Source organism: Camelina sativa, chromosome 19, assembly GCF_030686135.1.
Source record: "Camelina sativa cultivar CO46 ecotype springtype chromosome 19, ASM3068613v1".
NCBI classification, from domain to species: domain Eukaryota; kingdom Viridiplantae; phylum Streptophyta; class Magnoliopsida; order Brassicales; family Brassicaceae; genus Camelina; species Camelina sativa.
In genome coordinates, this window is record NC_141898.1 from 16,239,780 (window position 1) to 16,257,907 (window position 18,128).

An 18,128-nucleotide genomic window follows, 5' to 3' on the forward strand; every position below is an offset into this window, starting at 1 on the left:
CCAGTGTCCAAGACGTTTGATGCTATTTGGGTCATTTTGGACCGGTTGACAAAGTCAGCACATTTTCTGGCCATTAAGAAGACTGATGGAGCAGCGGTCTTGGCTAAGAAGTATGTGAAGGAGATAGTCAGGTTGCATGGGGTGCCAGCGAGCATTGTGTCTGATAGGGATTCCAAGTTTACTTCGGTGTTCTGGAGAGCGTTTCAGGCAGAGATGGGCACTAAGGTGCATATGAGTACAACTTATCATCCCCAGACAGATGGACAGTCAGGGAGGACGATCCAGACGCTGGAGGATTTGCTGAGAATGTGTGTGTTGGATTGGGGAGGCCATTGGGCAGATCACTTCAGCTTGGTAGAGTTTGCTAACAACAACAGTTATCAGACAAGTATTAAGATGGCTCCTTATGAGGGTTTGTATGGGAGGCCGTGTCGTACACCGTTATGCTGGACTCAGGTGGGGGAGAGGAGCATTTACGGTGCAGATTTTATTCAGGAGACCTCAGAGAAGATTCAGGTTCTCAAGCTGAACATGAAAGAGGCTCAGGATCGGCAGAGGAGTTATGCCGATAGGAGGAGGAGAGATCTTGAGTTTCAGGTAGGAGACAGAGTGTACCTCAAGATGGCCATGTTGCGGGGTCCGAACAGGTCATTGACTGAGACTAAGTTGAGTCTGAGGTATATGGGTCCGTTCAGAGTGATTGAGCGTGTTGGACCAGTGGCTTATAGAATGGAGTTACCTGAGGTTATGCGTGCATTCCATAAGGTTTTCCATGTTTCTATGTTGAGGAAGTGTCTCCGTGAGGATGATCAGTTGTTAGCTAAGATTCCTGAGGATCTTCAGCCTAACATGACTTTGGAGGTGAGACCAGTGAGGGTTCTCGAGAGGAGGATCAAGGAACTTCGGAAGATGAAGATTCATTTGATGAGAGTCCTTTGGGACTGTGATGGTGTTGAGGAGCAGACTTGGGAGTCTGAGGCGAGGATGAAGGCAAGGTTTAAGAAGTGGTATGAGAAGCAAGCCGCGACTTGAGCTTGTCTAGCCTGGTCCCATTTGTAATCCGTGGCTGGAGCGGGAATCGAGTATTCCAGACCACCTCTCTTGTTTACTTGGTCGCTTGGGGTGGTTGGTTGTGCGACTAAGTAACAAGATGAGGTGGTGCTCGGGGTACAAAGTTTCCATGAGGCGGGGTTTTTGGAGGAAAGTTTTCTGAAATAAAAGTTTTCAAAAGGGGAAAGTGCTAAAAATGAAAAGTTTTATGCGAGTTAGAATTTGTCTATTTTAGTGGTTGTGAGCCTTGGAGGGGCGGGCTGTTTAGCTAGATGTGTGGCCTTTGTGGCGGGTTGTTTAGCCAGATGTGTGGCCTTTGTGGCGGGCTGTTTAGCCAGAGTGCCTGTTTAGGCGGTCCTTCGGGACAAATGGTCTTTGTGACGGTCCTTCGGGATAGATGGTCTTCTTGACAGTCCTCTTTAGGACATTTGTTTTGCCTTGGTGGCGGTCCTGTTTAGGACATTTGTTTGGCCTTGGTGGCGGTCTTGTTTAGGACATTTGTTTGGCCTTTGTAGCGGCCCTTGTGGCAGTGAGATGATCCATGTGTGGTCATGAGGTATCCTAGTGAGAGGATATGTGGTTGGTAGGACATTGAGATGTCTTACGCGAGCCACGGGAAGGAAACCTGGTTAGGGATAGGACTCAGACGTGTTCAGAATTGTTTGCTCGCGACTCTTGGGGAACTTAGGTTATCCTAGTACTGCCATATTCTGAGACTTTGTGGCTTGGGAGTATGGTTGGTATATCATCTTGGGATGACAATCCGCGGGCGCGCTGTAAGGTGGCAACCCGAGAGACGAGTATTGGATTTTTCCTTATATATTATGGCATGCGGACTTAGGCCCGATGAGAAGCCAACATTATGGCATGCAGACTTAGGTCTGATGAGGAGCCAATAAAAACTCAAGGTCTAGGCCTCTGAGTAAAGGAAAGTCCAAAAGTCGAGAGCAAATAATGCTTGGAGCATGAGTCTATCGCCTAAAGGTGACCTTTCGTAGATCGGTCGGAGGAGTGCGGGCCGTGGAGACGGTTGCACGGGAGCCCTTGGCTGATGGTTGTTCGAGATTCAAGGACGAATCTAGTTTGGTGGGAGAGAATTGTAATATCCGCAAACTGAAATCCCGGTTTGGGGATTGCATCGGTCGATGCAGAAGGTGCATCAGTCGATGCAGGTTCAGTTTTCTACGTTTTTACTTAAGTGAAACGTTGCGTTTTGGGCAAAGGGAAGATGAAAACTCTTAAGTCGCTCCTTTTGTCTCATTTGTCGACTTTGGCCATTTTTGAGAGAAACAAAGGAGAGAAAGAGTGTTCTTGGCGTTCTTGGTGATTTCTGTGGGTTTTTAGCGTTTCCTGGTGAGATCTGAGGCTTAGAACATTGTAGAAGCTTGCTAGGAGTGTTCTATTGCTTGTTTGAGGTTCAGATTCTTCTGTGGCAAAGGTAAGTTCAGGACCATGGTTATCTAAGCTAGAGCTTCTCTGATCTGCTTGTTTATGTGTTGTTAGGCTTGTTAGATGGTTATTTGGAACGTTAGGAAGCTTTCTTGTGGCTTGGGATCGAGTTTTGTGGTTGCAGAAACAAAGATCCGGCGAGAAGCTTCGGAGAAACACGATGCTCGGCATGTTTCATCGGTCAATTCACTTTGTGCGTCTGTCGATGCAAGTGAGAGGATGGCGTGTAAAACCTTAGGGTTTTCGTGTTATGTCGAGCATGCGTCGGTCGATGCAGTGCGAGTGTTGGTCGATGCATCCCTTGTGTCGGTCGATGCATCCTCATGTGGTGTCGGTCGATGCATGTTGGTGTCGGTCGATGCATAATCCTGGTTTGTTATTTGTTGTTTGTTGATTGTTGGTTGATGGTTAGAAATGTCTCTATTGCTTGTGTGTATAGCCCAGTAGATGGGAGGATTGCCTTACTGAGTGTTTATTAAATACTCATGCATTGCAATTTGTGTTTGTGGTGCAGGTAAAGGCAAAGTGTGATCGTGGAATCAAGGCAATGAAGAGGAGGATGTTCTAGGGACTCGATTGATTGTTGTCTGGCATTGCTAGGTTGCTAGAGTTGGGTCATTATAAACATTGCTAGGTTGCCAGTTTTATGTTTCGTGATGTTTGTTATTTGGATATTGTTTATGATATAATATTGGTTTACTATTGGTTATTTACTGGATATTGGTATTGGTTATTTCCGCTGTTGATTGTGATTGTGGTTAGGTGGCTAGTGGGTATGGGACCACTAGTTGTAGTTTATTTATTATTATCATTTATTATTTACTATTTATTATTTATTAAAAAAAAATGGGTCGGGTCATTTCAATTATTTAAAAAAAAATAATGGGTCGGGTCGTTTCAGTAGTTCACTAGAATCTTCACCGAGATCTTCAAGCTATGTCGGCTGCAGCTAAAGCTCTCGCCTCCGGCGTTTTCCCGAGGTGGGTTGTGTTAAAGTTTTGATTTTGGTTAGGAAAAATCTCAGCTTTTTTTTTTCTGTGAATTATTCTCAGTATGATTGATGTTTTTCTTGATTCAGGCTTGCGAATAATTTGGAAATCATGCACGCCATTGAAGAGCTTTGTGCTTACGAATAGGACATTGAAGTGTTGTCCACAATGTTTACTGAGTTACGAGCGATAACTCGCTGAGAATGATTCAGTGTCTTCTCCAGAGGTTGTTAAATATGAGGTAGCTCAGTAGAAACAGTTGCCACAGTGGCTGTTGAAAGCTAAACCAATTGATCGTTTACTGTTGAGTTCTTGTTTTTGAATCTTCTCTTTGAAAATATGATATGATTGCAGATCATAGTTTGATCAGTTTCCTAACGTTTGTGGTTTGTATTTTGGTTTATTATAGGAGGAGATATCTATGCTCTGCCGTTAGCCATTAGAGATGTCATCAGAATCTTACCGAAATCCCGTCGTTTATTGTTATTAAATATTGTTCGTTTAGGAAAATTTATCTCTCCTATGACGTCATCTCCAAAAATTCTCCCGTTCTCGTTCATTTGGTGGGGGCAAAAGAGTCAGTAATAGTGACTTTTTTTTCTACTGTTTGTTGTTACTGTATTGAGTACCTACTTCGGAAAGAAGTTTATAAGAGCTTCTCCACTGGGGAATACTCTTAGGAGTATTTTCACAATTGGGCCCCAAAATCCCATTTAAAAACCTATTTTTGAGTCCAAAAATGAGAGTATCGTTGCTCTAGAAAGAAATTGAGCAACTCCCTGAGTAACGCGATGTGGCGGATCCCCATTGGTCTGTTCATAAATATAAAAGGTTTTTTTTTTCCATTTCTCTTTCATTCTTCCCCAACACTCTCTCTCTCTTCTCTCTCTTCTCTCTCGTTTGGAAAGGCGATGGAAGAGACTATTCGAGAATCTGGAAATTCAATCGATTCACATAGAATCCGTTGAATTTTCAGTCTAAATTTGGAGGGTTAATGGTCACCGGAGGCGAGGTTCACCGGGAGACGAATCAAACAGACAAGGTTCGTCTTCTCATCTCTTAATTATTGATCTCGTTGTTAATGTTAGGGTTTAGGTTAAATTTGATTTGATTGTGAGAGTGGGTAATGTTTGATGTTCAATTGTTTTTTGCTTTGTATGGAGGGTTTACGGTTCGGACTTAAATCGATTGTTTGTCTGATATATGGCAGTTTTCCTTGTGTTGTGTGAGGTGTTGTCTTTGTGTTCGAGGATGGCCTTCCTCTGATAACTTCATCAAAGGTTTTTTTATATGATTATCATTCTACTTGTTTGATCGTATGTGCTTTGTTGTTGATGAATCTGATTCGTGGTTTTATACAAGCTTTAGTTTTTACATACCAAGAAATCCAACTTTTGCGGTATCTATAATCTGCATTGGTTTTGTAACATTTTAGGTGCATTTAGGCTTATCGTTATACATATTAAAAAAGTTGTCATCATCGTCTATTATTTTTGAAAGTTATTACTTGTTTTGATATCACTGATGGAAATTGGTTATCACCGTCAATAATAACATAGAGAGTCTTTCCCATAGATATTGTGGTGATCATGGAACAAGTTTCTTCTTTTATGGTTGAGAAGTTGAATTGTAGTGTTAGTTATCTTGTTGGTGATGCTTATTGTCGAATAACTTACGCAGTTTTATAAAAGAATGATCTTTAAGATATTTGCATTAAAGATGTTCTTTTTTTGGGGTAGAATGTTTATTGCATGTTTGGTCTTTTGAGCATTTCTTAAAACCTGATCTGCCTCTGTTTTTAATTACAGGTGTACAGCCTCAATCAATGGAGACGGAGGTGGCTTCAAATACTCCATCTCACTCTGAGGACGAGGAAGGGTAGACCCCATAACTCGTCGAACCAGTGTTTGGGTAAGAGATGAAACAAATATCAAAACTTTGCGGGCTCTTCAAGATTTGTAGATTTTAAGAACAGGAATCAATGAAGATTCGAATCACCAAGAGCAACTGCAAAGACATGACATGGTTTAGAGTTTAGACTCTTTGATAGGATAGACGATGATACTGAGTTTGACGAGTGTATTGTTCCCTCCGATCACAATTACATCACCGGTACGTAACTGAAATAGATATGTAGTAACTAGTACGTTTTGCATTACCACAGGTTTATTAATTTCATTTTCATCTAATCTCTTGTGTGTTATGGTTGGTTCTGTTCTCAGATGATGATATCAGAGAAATTGTGGATAAGGTGCCCAAAGGCTGCTCCTTTACGTTCGTCTCCGACTCTTGTCATAGTGGTGGTCTCATCAAACTCTCTCTTTTAATCTATAATATGTTTACTGAACTAGCATATTGTGTACCTAGGCTACTTTATAGTTTAACGTACTAGTATTTGTATTGTACCAATTATAATATACTTTTGTTAGTATATGTATCAACTACACAATCTATACTGAATAAAAGTAGGAGTTAAGGTTGTCCACGTATGATTTTAAACAACCTATCGGGATTTGACATGTCACTCATAAACATTCTTTTTAATTTCCAGAATTTTTTATATTAAGAATTATTTTAAACAATCTATCAGGATTTGACATGTCATTCATTAACATTTTTTAAAATTTCCATAATTTTCTGTATAAGAATTTTTAGAAAAGGGGAATTTTTAAATTTATGGAAATAAAATAACTATATACAACGTCCCACATCAGGTAGAAAATTTTTAGACAATGGTTCAGAACCAGTATAAATAAGATTAATATGCTTCCAACAACGAATGAGCAGGAAAGTTTGATTTATCAGACGTCCAAGTTTAAAAGTTTTTTATTCGGTTTGATCCGGTTTTTTATTTGATCAAATTAAAACTTTAAAACGTTTCAAAAAAATATTATAATATTTAAATTTTTTAAAAGATAAATATTATAAATATTGAAACTTTTTAAAAGGTTCAAATATTATATTTCGAAACTTTTTAAAAGTTTAAACTTCTAAAAGTCTTAGCTTTTAAAAGGTTTCAAAATATTATAACTTCTAAATTCTTAGCTTTAAAAAGGTTTCTAAAAAATTATAATTTATAAATTTTAAAAGTTTAAAATATTATAAATATTGAAACCTTTAAAAAGTTCAAATTAAAAATATTTAAACTTCATAAATTTTTTTGAAATATTACAATTACTTAATCTCCATAGAAATTTTAAAATATTATTTCTATACCAATGAAAAGTTGAAGCTATAAACTCTTAAAGGTGTCCATATAGGATTTAAAACAATCGATAATAATTAGATATTTCACTAATTAATATTTTTGGATATATAGTAGTAATCTATATTATTAAGATTTTTTAGAAAAAAAAAAAGTTAAACCTATAGAAATAAAAAAATATGTACAACGTCCCACATCGGCTAGAAAATTTTAAAAAATGGTTGAGAACCATTATTAATAAAACTAATATGTTTTTAACTATAAATTAGCAGGAAGCTTGATTATTTAGATAACCAGAGTAAATTTGGAATTTTGATTGTGTTGAAAAATCGTGGGTATGAAGATAACAACATTAATTATTTTGGGTTTTAAATGACACATTTTTATTATTTGATATATTTTTATTCCAATCCAAAACCATTGGGTATTAAACATCCAAATAAAAATAACTTCGGGTTTTTTCTGGCATTTTTCCCTTTTGACATTTTCCACTTTTGACATAGGGACAACTTCTATCGAATATGATTATAGTTTCCTTAAATCTTGAAAGTATTTGTTTTGTGTTGCTCTAGAATTTTGGTGATTGTTTTAAACATGTGAATGACGTTCTAGAATTTTTCATCGTACATTGAGAAAAGGCAGATTTTACTTTGGCTAATCGGAACATTACATTGTATGTTTAAAATACTTATTATCTCTGTTATGGTGTTTGTATGTATATAATAAATACTTTTATTTTATGAATTAGATGTAGCTTGGGATCTTTTGTAGATACGTATTTTTGAAAGTATGAGATGTATAATGCACATTATGGTAATAGTATTATAGAATCTCAAACGTATTTGTTCTACGCATGTGAAACCACATTTTCGAATTCTGCAATATTTTCAGCTAATGATTACTGTTTTAGATTCTAAAAATTGTATCCTTGGCTTAGTCTATGATATCCACCAAAGGAAAATATCATAAGGTCTATTGCTGATGTGATGATCATGGATGGAGCTAAGGAGGATGAGCTTGTAGCTGAGCTTGAACCTGAAGAATGTGTAGTTGAGCTTGAACCAGAGGAGCTTGTAGCTGAGGAACCATTGCTTGTACCTGAAAGACCAATGACTAGAGCAAAAGCTAAGCAAATAAGAAATGCACTAAATGGGCTTATTCAAGAGCTTATGGTCAAATAGAGCATTGGAAAATCTATTGGGGATGATACCTATCAAGTCCAGCCCACTTTGAGCCTAATTCAAGTCCAAGAAAGTCCAAAATAATCACTTTATTTTGTGGTCAAAGAAGAGTGACGAAAATTGAGATACATGCACCTAGAGTCACTTTGGAGGAAGAGATGCATGCACAAGAATTGGGTCTTCATTCAACCATCTATCTTAATATTTTTTTTTAGTTGCAAGACTAGTTAATACTTGACTTTGTTACCAAGTTTTCTTATCCTATATAAACTCATGTAAGAGCAAAGAAAGAATCAACCAACTTTTTTTTATAAAACATTTTCTTACTGAGAGTGATTCTCTTCTGTTCTTTGTGAACAAAACCGATTGCTTGGTGTGATTCCAACAATCAAAACCGACTACTTGGTGTGATTCCAATAGTCAAAACCCGATCTCCTTGGTGCGAGGCTGAGAGATCCGATCTTTTTGGTGCGAGGCTGAAAGATCAAACCCGTATATCAAGAGTCTTTCCGCAACTCTTGTGCGACCATTCATTCCACCATCCTTATTCTTAAGGCTTCATTGTCTTTAGAGTCAAGGTGTCTCTATCAACCAACTCGAAGGTGCCGAATCCTTGGGAGGATCATATCAAGTGGTATCAGAGCACACCCTTGAGTTTGGTATTCTATCATTCTATCATCTTCTAACCGTTCATCTTCTTCCTATCATTTTCTATCTTTTCATCTTCTATATATCATCTTTCTATCTTTCCATCTTCTTTATTTTTATTTTCTCATCTTTTCATCTTCTATTTGTATTTCTTTTATTTAAAAAAATAAGAATAATAAAAAAAAGCAAAAAAAAAAAGAAAACAGCAAAGAAAAAAAAACGAAAAAAAAAACAAAACAAAAAAAAAAAAGAAAGAAAAAAAAAAAGAGAGGAAAAAAATGTTCTTTTCTATTAAAAAAAAACAGTTCTGTTCTTTAAAAAAAAAATCGTTTCGTTCTAATTCAAAAAAAAAAAAAAAAAAAAATCTACTTCTATCAATCGGTTCTATTTTATCTTTTGGTATCTCGCTGAGTTTGATTCTGTTTCGATTGTTTTGGAAAACACATTGGGTTTGATTGGTTTTTGTTCTATTAGAACCTTTGAGAGTCACTAGAACACACTTTGAGAGTTGAGAGTAAACACTTGTGAGTGAAACACTTGAGAGTTTGTGAGTTTGTTCATCTTGCAGGTTTCTTCAAATATGGCTGACGGAAAAAATAACAACCATGAAGTAGAACAACCCGGTAGACTTCAAAATATCCAGATGGAAGCATTGTTGGGAGAAATGCGGAGGATGATGAGGGTTGAGATGAATGCAGTCTATGAGAGGTTGAACGAAGTTCAAGCAGAAGCACAACAAAGGCAACCACAAAACTTGCCTAATCAACAGAGGAGAGTAGGAGAGGAGTTAAGAATGCCAAGAGATGTAGCAGCTGAAGATTACTACAGTCGTAGTGGAAACTCATCTCAAGGAGGCCGAAGGAGACATAGACGTGTGCGAGAAGGCAGAGAAAGAAATGATGATAACATTGGAGGGCTGAAGTTTAAAATTCCACCATTTATTGGGAAGAATGATCCAGATGTCTACTTGGAGTGGGAGAAGAAGGTAGAACAAGTTTTCAATTTTCAACACTATTCTGAGATCAATAATGTGCGAATGGCAGCTGTTGAGTTTAGTGAGTATGTGCTTAGCTGGTGGGATCAGTTGGTGACTTCATGAAGACGTAATGGCGAATATCCGATTGAGACTTGGGCTGAGATGAAGGCTATCATGAGGAGAAGGTTTGTTCCGGGCCATTACCATCGCGATATGCATCAAAAGCTAAGGAGACTGACTCAGGGAAGTCGAAGTGTGGAGGATTACTATCTAGAGATGGAGATTCTTTTGATAAGAGCTAATGTGGTTGAGGACCGAGAAGCTACTATGGCTAGATTCATGAGTGGGTTGAACCGAGATGTCCAAGATAGGCTTGAGATGGAGCATTATGTGGAGCTTGAAGAGATGTTACATAAAGCAATCTTGGTGGAAAAGCAACTTAAAAGAAGAAGTTCTATGCGGATAACTTATGGTGCTGGTTCATCTAACCCAAAAACAAGTTACCAGAAGGAAGAAAAGCCATTTGCTATTCCAAAGGCTGAAGCGAAGCCAATTGTTGCCAGTAAAGTTACCAAGGACAAAGCTGAGGCTACCAGAACCCGAGCTCGTGATGTGACGTGTTATAAGTGTCATAGGAGAGGACACTATGCGCATGAATGTTTCAACAGAAGAACTGATTCTCTTGGAGAATGGAGAGTTTGAATCAGAAAATGAAGAGGTGGTTTCTGATTCACTAGAAGAACTTGAAGAAATTCCACCAAGGGTGAGATATTGGTGGCAAGGAGATCACTTAGTGTTCAAACTGTTATTGTGGAACATGTACAAAGAGAAAATCTATTTCATACAAGGTGCCATGTCCGAGATAAGGTGTGTTGTCTCATAATTGATAGCGGGAGTTGTACTAATGTGGCGAGTGAGACAATGGTCAAGAAGCTTGGGCTAACTACGGAGAAACACTCAAAGCCATATAAGCTGCAATGGCTTAATGATGATGGTGAGATGAAGGTTAGTATCCAAGTAAAAGTTCCTATTGCCACTGGGAGATATGAGGATGAGGTTTTGTGCGATGTTCTACCTATGGAGGCAAGTCATATTCTTTTGGGAAGACCATGGCAATCTGACCGAAGAACAAGCCATGATGGTTTCACCAATCGATATTCTTTTGAGTTCAAAGGCAAGAAGATCATCTTAGTTCCGTTGACACCTCATGAAGTTTACCAAGATTAGTAGATTCTCAGGCAAAAGAAAGAAACAAACACCATGAGCGACCCCACAAACACAATTCACCAAAAAGAGAGCGAGAGTTTGAGAAAAACCAAGTCAAAGGCCTGTGAGAGAAAACCCGTGAGGCATTCAAATTTCTTTGTGAGAAAAGGAGAGGTTAAGAGAGCTTTATTTTCGAAACAACCTTTGATTATGTTTGTTTACAAAGAAACTCTCATGAGTTTTTCTGACCTTGCACTGGTGTTACCGAGTGAGATAACCTTTCTTTTGCAGGATTTTGAGGACGTATTCCCGGAGGACAATCCGAAAGGCTTACCACATATTCGTGGTATTGAACACCAAATAGACTTTATTCCTGGTGCATTACTTCCAAACCGACCAGCTTATAGGACTAATCCTGTGGAGACATTAGAGTTGCAAAGACAAGATAATGAGCTCATGGAGAAGGGACATGTCAGAGAGAGCATGAGCCCATGTGCAGTCCCATTCCTAATTGTGCCCAAAAAGGATGGAAGTTGGCGCATGTGTGTTGATTGTAGAGCTATCAACAACATCACGGTAAAGTATCGACATCCTATTCCTACTCAGCCTTTGCTTGATATTTCTATGGATTTTGTGCTTGGTTTGCCTAGAACTAGGACTGGTAAAGATTCAGTTTTTGTGTTTATTGATCGATTTTCAAAAATGACGCATTTCATACCTTGTCACAAAACTGATAATGCTTTGCATGTTGCTGAGTTGTTCTTCAAAGAAATTTTTCGTTTGCATGGAGTGCCTAAGTCAATTGTTTCTGATAGGGATACAAAGTTTTTGAGTTACTTCTGGAAAACGCTTTGGTCTAAACTAGGGACTAAGTTACTATTCTCCACTACTTGTCATCCACAAACTGACGGTCAAACTGAAGTAGTTAATAGAACTTTGTCAACTCTCTTGCGAGCTTTGATCAAAAAGAACATTAAAACTTGGGAAGAATGTTTACCACATGTTGAGTTTGCATACAATCAATCAGTTCATTCTTCAACTAAGTTTTCTCCATTGGATCTAACCCCTCTACCTTTGAGTGAAAGAGCTAGCTTGGATGGGAAAAACAAAGCTGACCTTGTCAAACAAATCCATGAGAAAACTAGAATAAACATTGAGGAGAAGACAAAGCAGTATGCAAAACAAGCTAACAAAGGAAGGAGCAAGATGGTATTCAAACCAGGAGACCAAGTGTGGGTTCACTTGAGAAAAGAACGGTTTCCAGCTGAAAGGAAGTCAAAACTGATGCCTAGAATCGATGGACCCTTTGAGATCACAAGAACGATTAATGACAATGCTTACCAATTTGATCTTAGAGGTAAGTACAATGTGAGTTCAAGCTTTAATGTTTCTGACTTAATTCCTTTTGTGGCAGATGATCCAGATTTGAGGTCAAATCCTTTTTAAGAGGAGGGGGATGATGTGATCATGGATGGAGCTAAGGAGGATGAGCTTGTAGCTGAGCTTGAACCTGAGGAATGTGTAGCTGAGCTTGAATCAGAGGAGCTTGTAGCTGAGGAACCATTGCTTTTACCTGAAGGACCAATGACTAGAGCAAAAGCTAAGCAAATAAGAAATGCACTAAATGGGCTTATTCAAGAGCTTATGGTCAAAGAGAGCATTGGAAAATCTATTGGGGATGATATCTATCAAGTCCAGCCCACTTTGAGCCTAATTCAAGTCCAAGAAAGCCCAAAATAATCGTTTTATTTTGTGGTCAAAGAAGAGTGACGAAAATTGAGATACATGCACCTAGAGTCACTTTGGAGGAAGAGATGCATGCACAAGAATTGGGTCTTCATTCAACCATCTATCTTAATTGTTTTTTTTAGTTTCAAGACTAGTTAATACTTGACTTTGTTACCAAGTTTTCTTATCCTATATAAACTCATGTAAGAGCAAAGAAATAATCAACCAACTTTTTTTTATAAAACCTTTTCTTTTTGAGAGTGATTCTCTTATGTTCTTTGTGAACAAAACCGATTGCTTGGTGTGATTCCAACAATCAAAACCGACTACTTGGTGTGATTCCAATAGTCAAAACATGATCTCCTTGGTGCGAGGCTGAGAGATCCGATCTTTTTGGTGCGAGGCTGAAAGATCAAACCGGTATATCAAGAGTCTTTCCGCAACTCTTGTGCGACCATTCATTCCACCATCCTTATTTTTTAAGGCTTCATTATCTTTAGAGTCAAGGTGTCTCTATCAACCAACTCGAAAGTGCCGAATTCTTAGGAGTATCATATCAAGTGGTATCAGAGCCTCAAGAATCATATCAATTGCTTTATTAAACTATTAAATGGATGCATAGACGAGTCTCATGTACATATTTATTTTGAACGTAGTTGAGACTCCTGCAGATTATGATAGTACTTTACTTGAAAATGATGTCTGTATTTGTTTTGTGTCATGCTCTTGAGTCCTTGGTGATCAGATCAAACATGTAAATTAACACTCAATTTTTTTGTCATACACTCATGATTACTATGTTAGATTTTATCACTTGTACCCGTTGGCTTGACTTTTTTACAATATAATGATTGAAATATCTCTGTTATTGCACTATTGCCTATCTTTGGGTGTTTTAGTCTAACATAGTCGATGGAACTTGGAAGAATTCTATTGAATCATTGGTGTATATAGTTAGAATATGCAATGGATAGTTCTTTATTCTTTACAATAAGGTCTCTTGTTTTATGATCATAAGATCTCTTGTTTTTATGAAATAGATACATGTATGAGTCTCATGTAAGTATTTCGGTATTTACTTTGAACGTAGTTGAGGCTCATGCAGATTATGGTAGTATTTTACTTGAATCATGAATAAATTTGTTTCGTGTTATGCTTTGAATCCTTGGTGATCGGTTCAAATATGTTAAGTAACATTCTCAAATTTTGTGTCATACACTGATGATTACTGTGTTAGATTTTGTCACTTGTAATCTTTGGCTTGTTTTTTTACAATATATTGTGATTGAAATTTTTATGTTATTGCAATAGTACCTATCCATTGGTCTTTTAGTCTAACATAGCCAATAGAACTTGGAACTCTATTGAATCATTTGGTGTATTTAGTTAGAATATGCAATGAATATTTCTTGATTCTTTACTATTAGGTCTCTTATAGAATAATGGATGCATATTAAAGTCTCTTGTTAATATTTATTTTGACATAAACTTCTATAGATTATGATTGTAGTTTCTTTTTACTTGAGTATTTTAAGTATTTGTTTTGTGTTATGCTCTAAACTTTTGGTGATTATTTTAAACATCATAAAATTTTGCATCATACACTAAGAAAAGGTAGATTTGACATTGGTTATTGGAACATTACATTGTGTGTTTAAAATGTTTATTATCTCTGTTTTGGTAATTTTTATGCATAACAATTTTTTCATTTTATGAGATAGATACATATTGGAGTCTCTTGTGGATATATATTTTAAATGTTTGTGATTAGGGATGTAGTGGTGGGTAAAAAAACCCGACCCGGCCCAAACCCGAAAAAACCCGAATTCAAAAAACCCGAACGTGTTTTAAGTCTTATGGGTAAACCTGAATGAGTTTTTAATTTTGTGGGTAAACCCGTGGGTACCCATATTTTTGTCTTATGTGATGTATTTTACATTTTACATTATGTATTTCAGTATTTTTGTCTCTTTAGTTTCTTTTGTACCAAAAACAAATGTGATTTATATTATGTATTTTGTGTATTTTATTATATCTGTGACAATTGTCAAAAAAAATTAATCTTATATCATATGGATAAAATATAGACAAAAGCACAGACAAAAATCAAAACCAAAAACAAACCATAGTTGACAGTAATCTAAGATCTTACCTCTTGGTTTTAATAAAATAATTTTTTGTGAAAAAAAAACAGATGTCTATCATATATTAAATGTCGATTTAAGGGCTGTGTGTTTAACTTTTAATATTTAGGAAGCAAAACGTCATTGTTTTACTAACTGAGATTTAAGAAAAAAAACCCATTAGGTATCCATAGGATAAACCCGAGTAAGATTTTATTAATTTGGATACCCGCCCAATTTAAACTTATATTTTTTTTTGTGACAAAAGCAGATCCGCAAGCCTGATTTTAAAGACGGGTCCGAATACCCAATGAGTTTTTTAACCCATCTTTAACATCCCTATTTGTGATAGTGCTTCACATTATGCAAATAATATTATTGAAACTCGAGTGTATGCTCTAAACTCTTGGTGGTTTTGGAGATTGTTTAAACATATGAAACCATATTTGGAATTCTGCATTATCATCTAATGATTATTGTGTTAGATTCGATAAATTGTACCCTTAGCTGGAGTCTTTACTGTTCACTAACTGAAAATAACATAAAGTCTCTTATTTGATGAAATGGATTGCATGGACGAGTCTCATGTACGTATTTATTACGAACATAGCTGAGATTCTTCCAGATTATGGAAGTATTTTATTATGGATTTGCTTCAAGTTATGCTTCGAATCCTTGATGGTCTGTTCAAAAATGTGAAGTTAACATTTTCAAATTTGGCGTTATACACTGATGATTACTATGTTAGATTTTACCACTTGTACTTGTTGGCTTGATTTTATTACAATATAATGATTAGAATTGTTTTGTTAGTGCATTAGTGTCTATTCTTGGTCTCTTTGTCTTACTAAATCGATGGAACTTAGAACTCTATTGAATCACTTGTGTGTTTTAGTGAGAATATTAAATGAATATTTTTTTGATTCTCTACCATAAGGTCTCTTGTTTTATGTATTATAAAATCTCTTATTTTATGAGATGGATTTCATGTAAGAGTCTCATGTATGTATTTATTATGTATGTAGCTGAGAATGTTGCAGATTATGTTAGTATTTTAATTGAATCATGAATACATTTGTTTCGTGTTATGCTCTGAATCGTTTGTAATCAGTTCAAACATGTGAATGACATTCTCATAAATTGCTTCATACACTAGTTATTATTTTGTTAGATTTTACTACTTATACTTTTTGCCTTGATTTTTTTACAATATAATGATTGAAATGTGTATGTTAATGCACTACTTCCTATCATGTAGTCTCTTAGTCTTAGATTGTCGATTTGGGTCATTAGAGTAAGTTAGTATATGTAATGGATACTTATTGATGACTCCTACCATGCCTTCTGTTTCATATTAATTGGTGTTAATTTTTGTGAAATGGACAATTTGAATTTCAATTTTAGTTTTGTTGAAACAAAATATTTTTCTGTATTTTTAGCTTTGTTTTAAATTATAAGTTATATGGTCATCATGAACACGGTTCTTGCATTTTGGTTGGTAGTCCAATATTATTATTCTTTGGATGATACCATTCTAGCTTTTGCATCCAATGTCTTGGTGGAATAGTCAGTTTGGTAAATTGATTTAGCTTAATACTATAGAGAATATCTGCTTTTGTATGTTTATATATCAACTAACTAGGTAATAACTAATTGCAGCTCAAGCCAAAAAAAAAAACTAATTGCAGCTCATGGGGGTCGAACCTGTGAAGTGGTGCTAATATTAGTACAACTAAACCTCTGGCCTAAGGAAAACATTTATATATAATAGCCGAAATTTTCTATTTATTATGCACGGCCGCAAGCTAATGCTTGGCTTGCTTGGTCTTTTGGTCGGCTGTGAGTATAACATTTACAATACAAACTTATATTGGTTTGAATTTATCAATTTTATGAAAGTTTAAATAGTAATCGTTTCACCATAAATTTTAGATTGACATGATGGCGGATTTGGATCGAATGTGAACCAAATTAATGATTGGCTAGATTTCTATCAAAATCTTGAACTGTCAAATCAGATAATAAACCACAAAAACTAAAGTTTCCATGAACCAAATGATTTAAATAAAAGTGTTAACCATGTTAACCCCGTCTGCTAAGCCGTCCTGCAACGACTTTAAATATTTTGAGCCGTAAAATGTCTTTGCATCTATTCTGCTTGAATTTGTGAAGGCCCGCCCCTAAAAATAAAAGAGTCCTTTTTGGCGGGTATTGCCACGCAGCTTAATTACAACCACTCCCTCTATTATTTGTTTTCAAAAGTCTGCAGAAAGTCTGTAAATCCGCGGAGTTCAATGGTAAAAGAAATACAATTATCAGTGAAAGTTTTAAAATTGAATTTAGTTATCAAAATTTTATGATTTTCTTCGTTCCCCAAAAGCTTGAAAACTAGCATATATTAATGTTTGTGATATTTATATGTAATCTTTAATAAATTTATGTATGGAAAATTCACGTAATTATTTATGAAAATTAATTAACATAATTTTGTAAATAAGTTACGAAGCTATGTGAGCGCGATACGTCACTTTTTTTCTTTGAGAATGCTTCTCTATTAATATATAGGGTATATAATATATTTCATTTCGTTTACCCATTGTTATCGAAATGGTTTACACAAAAACAAAATAAACGTGTAAAAACATTTTTTTGTAATCTTAACCTAATATGCAACTTATATGGTATTTTAATATTTATATACATCAGTTTTGTAATCTAAGTTGGTATGGCCAATTTATTAAAACATGAGAGATGATTAAATAAAAAAACTATTTTAAATTTTAGAATTTTTAAGAAGTGTAATATACATTCACATAAAATGTAAAGATATGAGTACCATCTTGTTCATTTTGTATTTTATTTTGCTGATTTCTTGATAAATAGATTTTTTAAGTGTTTGGGAACAATTCTTAGTATTATTTTCTGAATATTATTTGATGAATAACTATTTTTGCTAATATAATTCGACATTAGATTTTAAAAGATTTTTAAAAAATGTTTTTAAAAGTATACATTAAAAAAATATAGTACACATGATAAAAATTTTTACGAATAACACATTTGTTTTCTTATTTTTTTGGTTAAAAACACAATGGCATATAATTGTAAATAATAAATTAAATGGAGGGTAAATATCTAAATGTGTCAGTGACACATCAGCTTTTCAAGAATATTTTTTTCTATTAATATATAGGGAATGTTTATAATTGTTTATGAGTATGCATGGAAGATGTAGAAAGGACTTTTAAATTTATTAATATTTTGTTTAGTGCCTCTATTTTATACGATTGAATCTATAACTTGAACAGTACTAGTACACCAAAAATTATGTTAGATATTTAAAGAAACTTGGAGATGTATTCATACGAGGAGGGGATATTTTGTTTTGGAAGATATCATGTTCCATTAGAAGATGAGATCGAAAACATAATGAGTTTAAATTGATACCTAAATTATATACAAATTTTTAAAAAGTAGATTGTCTAGTTTTTCTTTATTAACTTATAAAATAGTATAAATTTAAGTCTATCTAAAAAAATATAAAATCAGGATGATACTATAATCCCTGAAACC

The 18,128-nt window shown here is 35.4% G+C and overlaps 1 long non-coding RNA gene and 1 pseudogene across 2 annotated transcripts; both read left to right on the forward strand.

The window, feature by feature from the left end:
• The first annotated feature begins 4,342 nt into the window (after positions 1 to 4,342).
• LOC104766597 (uncharacterized) lies at positions 4,343 to 5,971 on the forward strand. Of its 2 annotated transcripts, XR_015590755.1 has the most exons (4): positions 4,344 to 4,530; positions 4,699 to 4,768; positions 5,297 to 5,600; positions 5,711 to 5,971. It is a non-coding gene; the product is annotated as an uncharacterized LOC104766597 (long non-coding RNA). The 2 variants fall into 2 exon arrangements; XR_015590754.1 differs by lacking the exon at positions 4,699 to 4,768 and having other exon boundaries at positions 4,343 to 4,530.
• A 3,131-nt stretch (positions 5,972 to 9,102) lies between these two features.
• LOC147920657 (uncharacterized) lies at positions 9,103 to 10,725 on the forward strand (annotated as a pseudogene).
• The last annotated feature ends 7,403 nt before the right edge of the window (positions 10,726 to 18,128 follow it).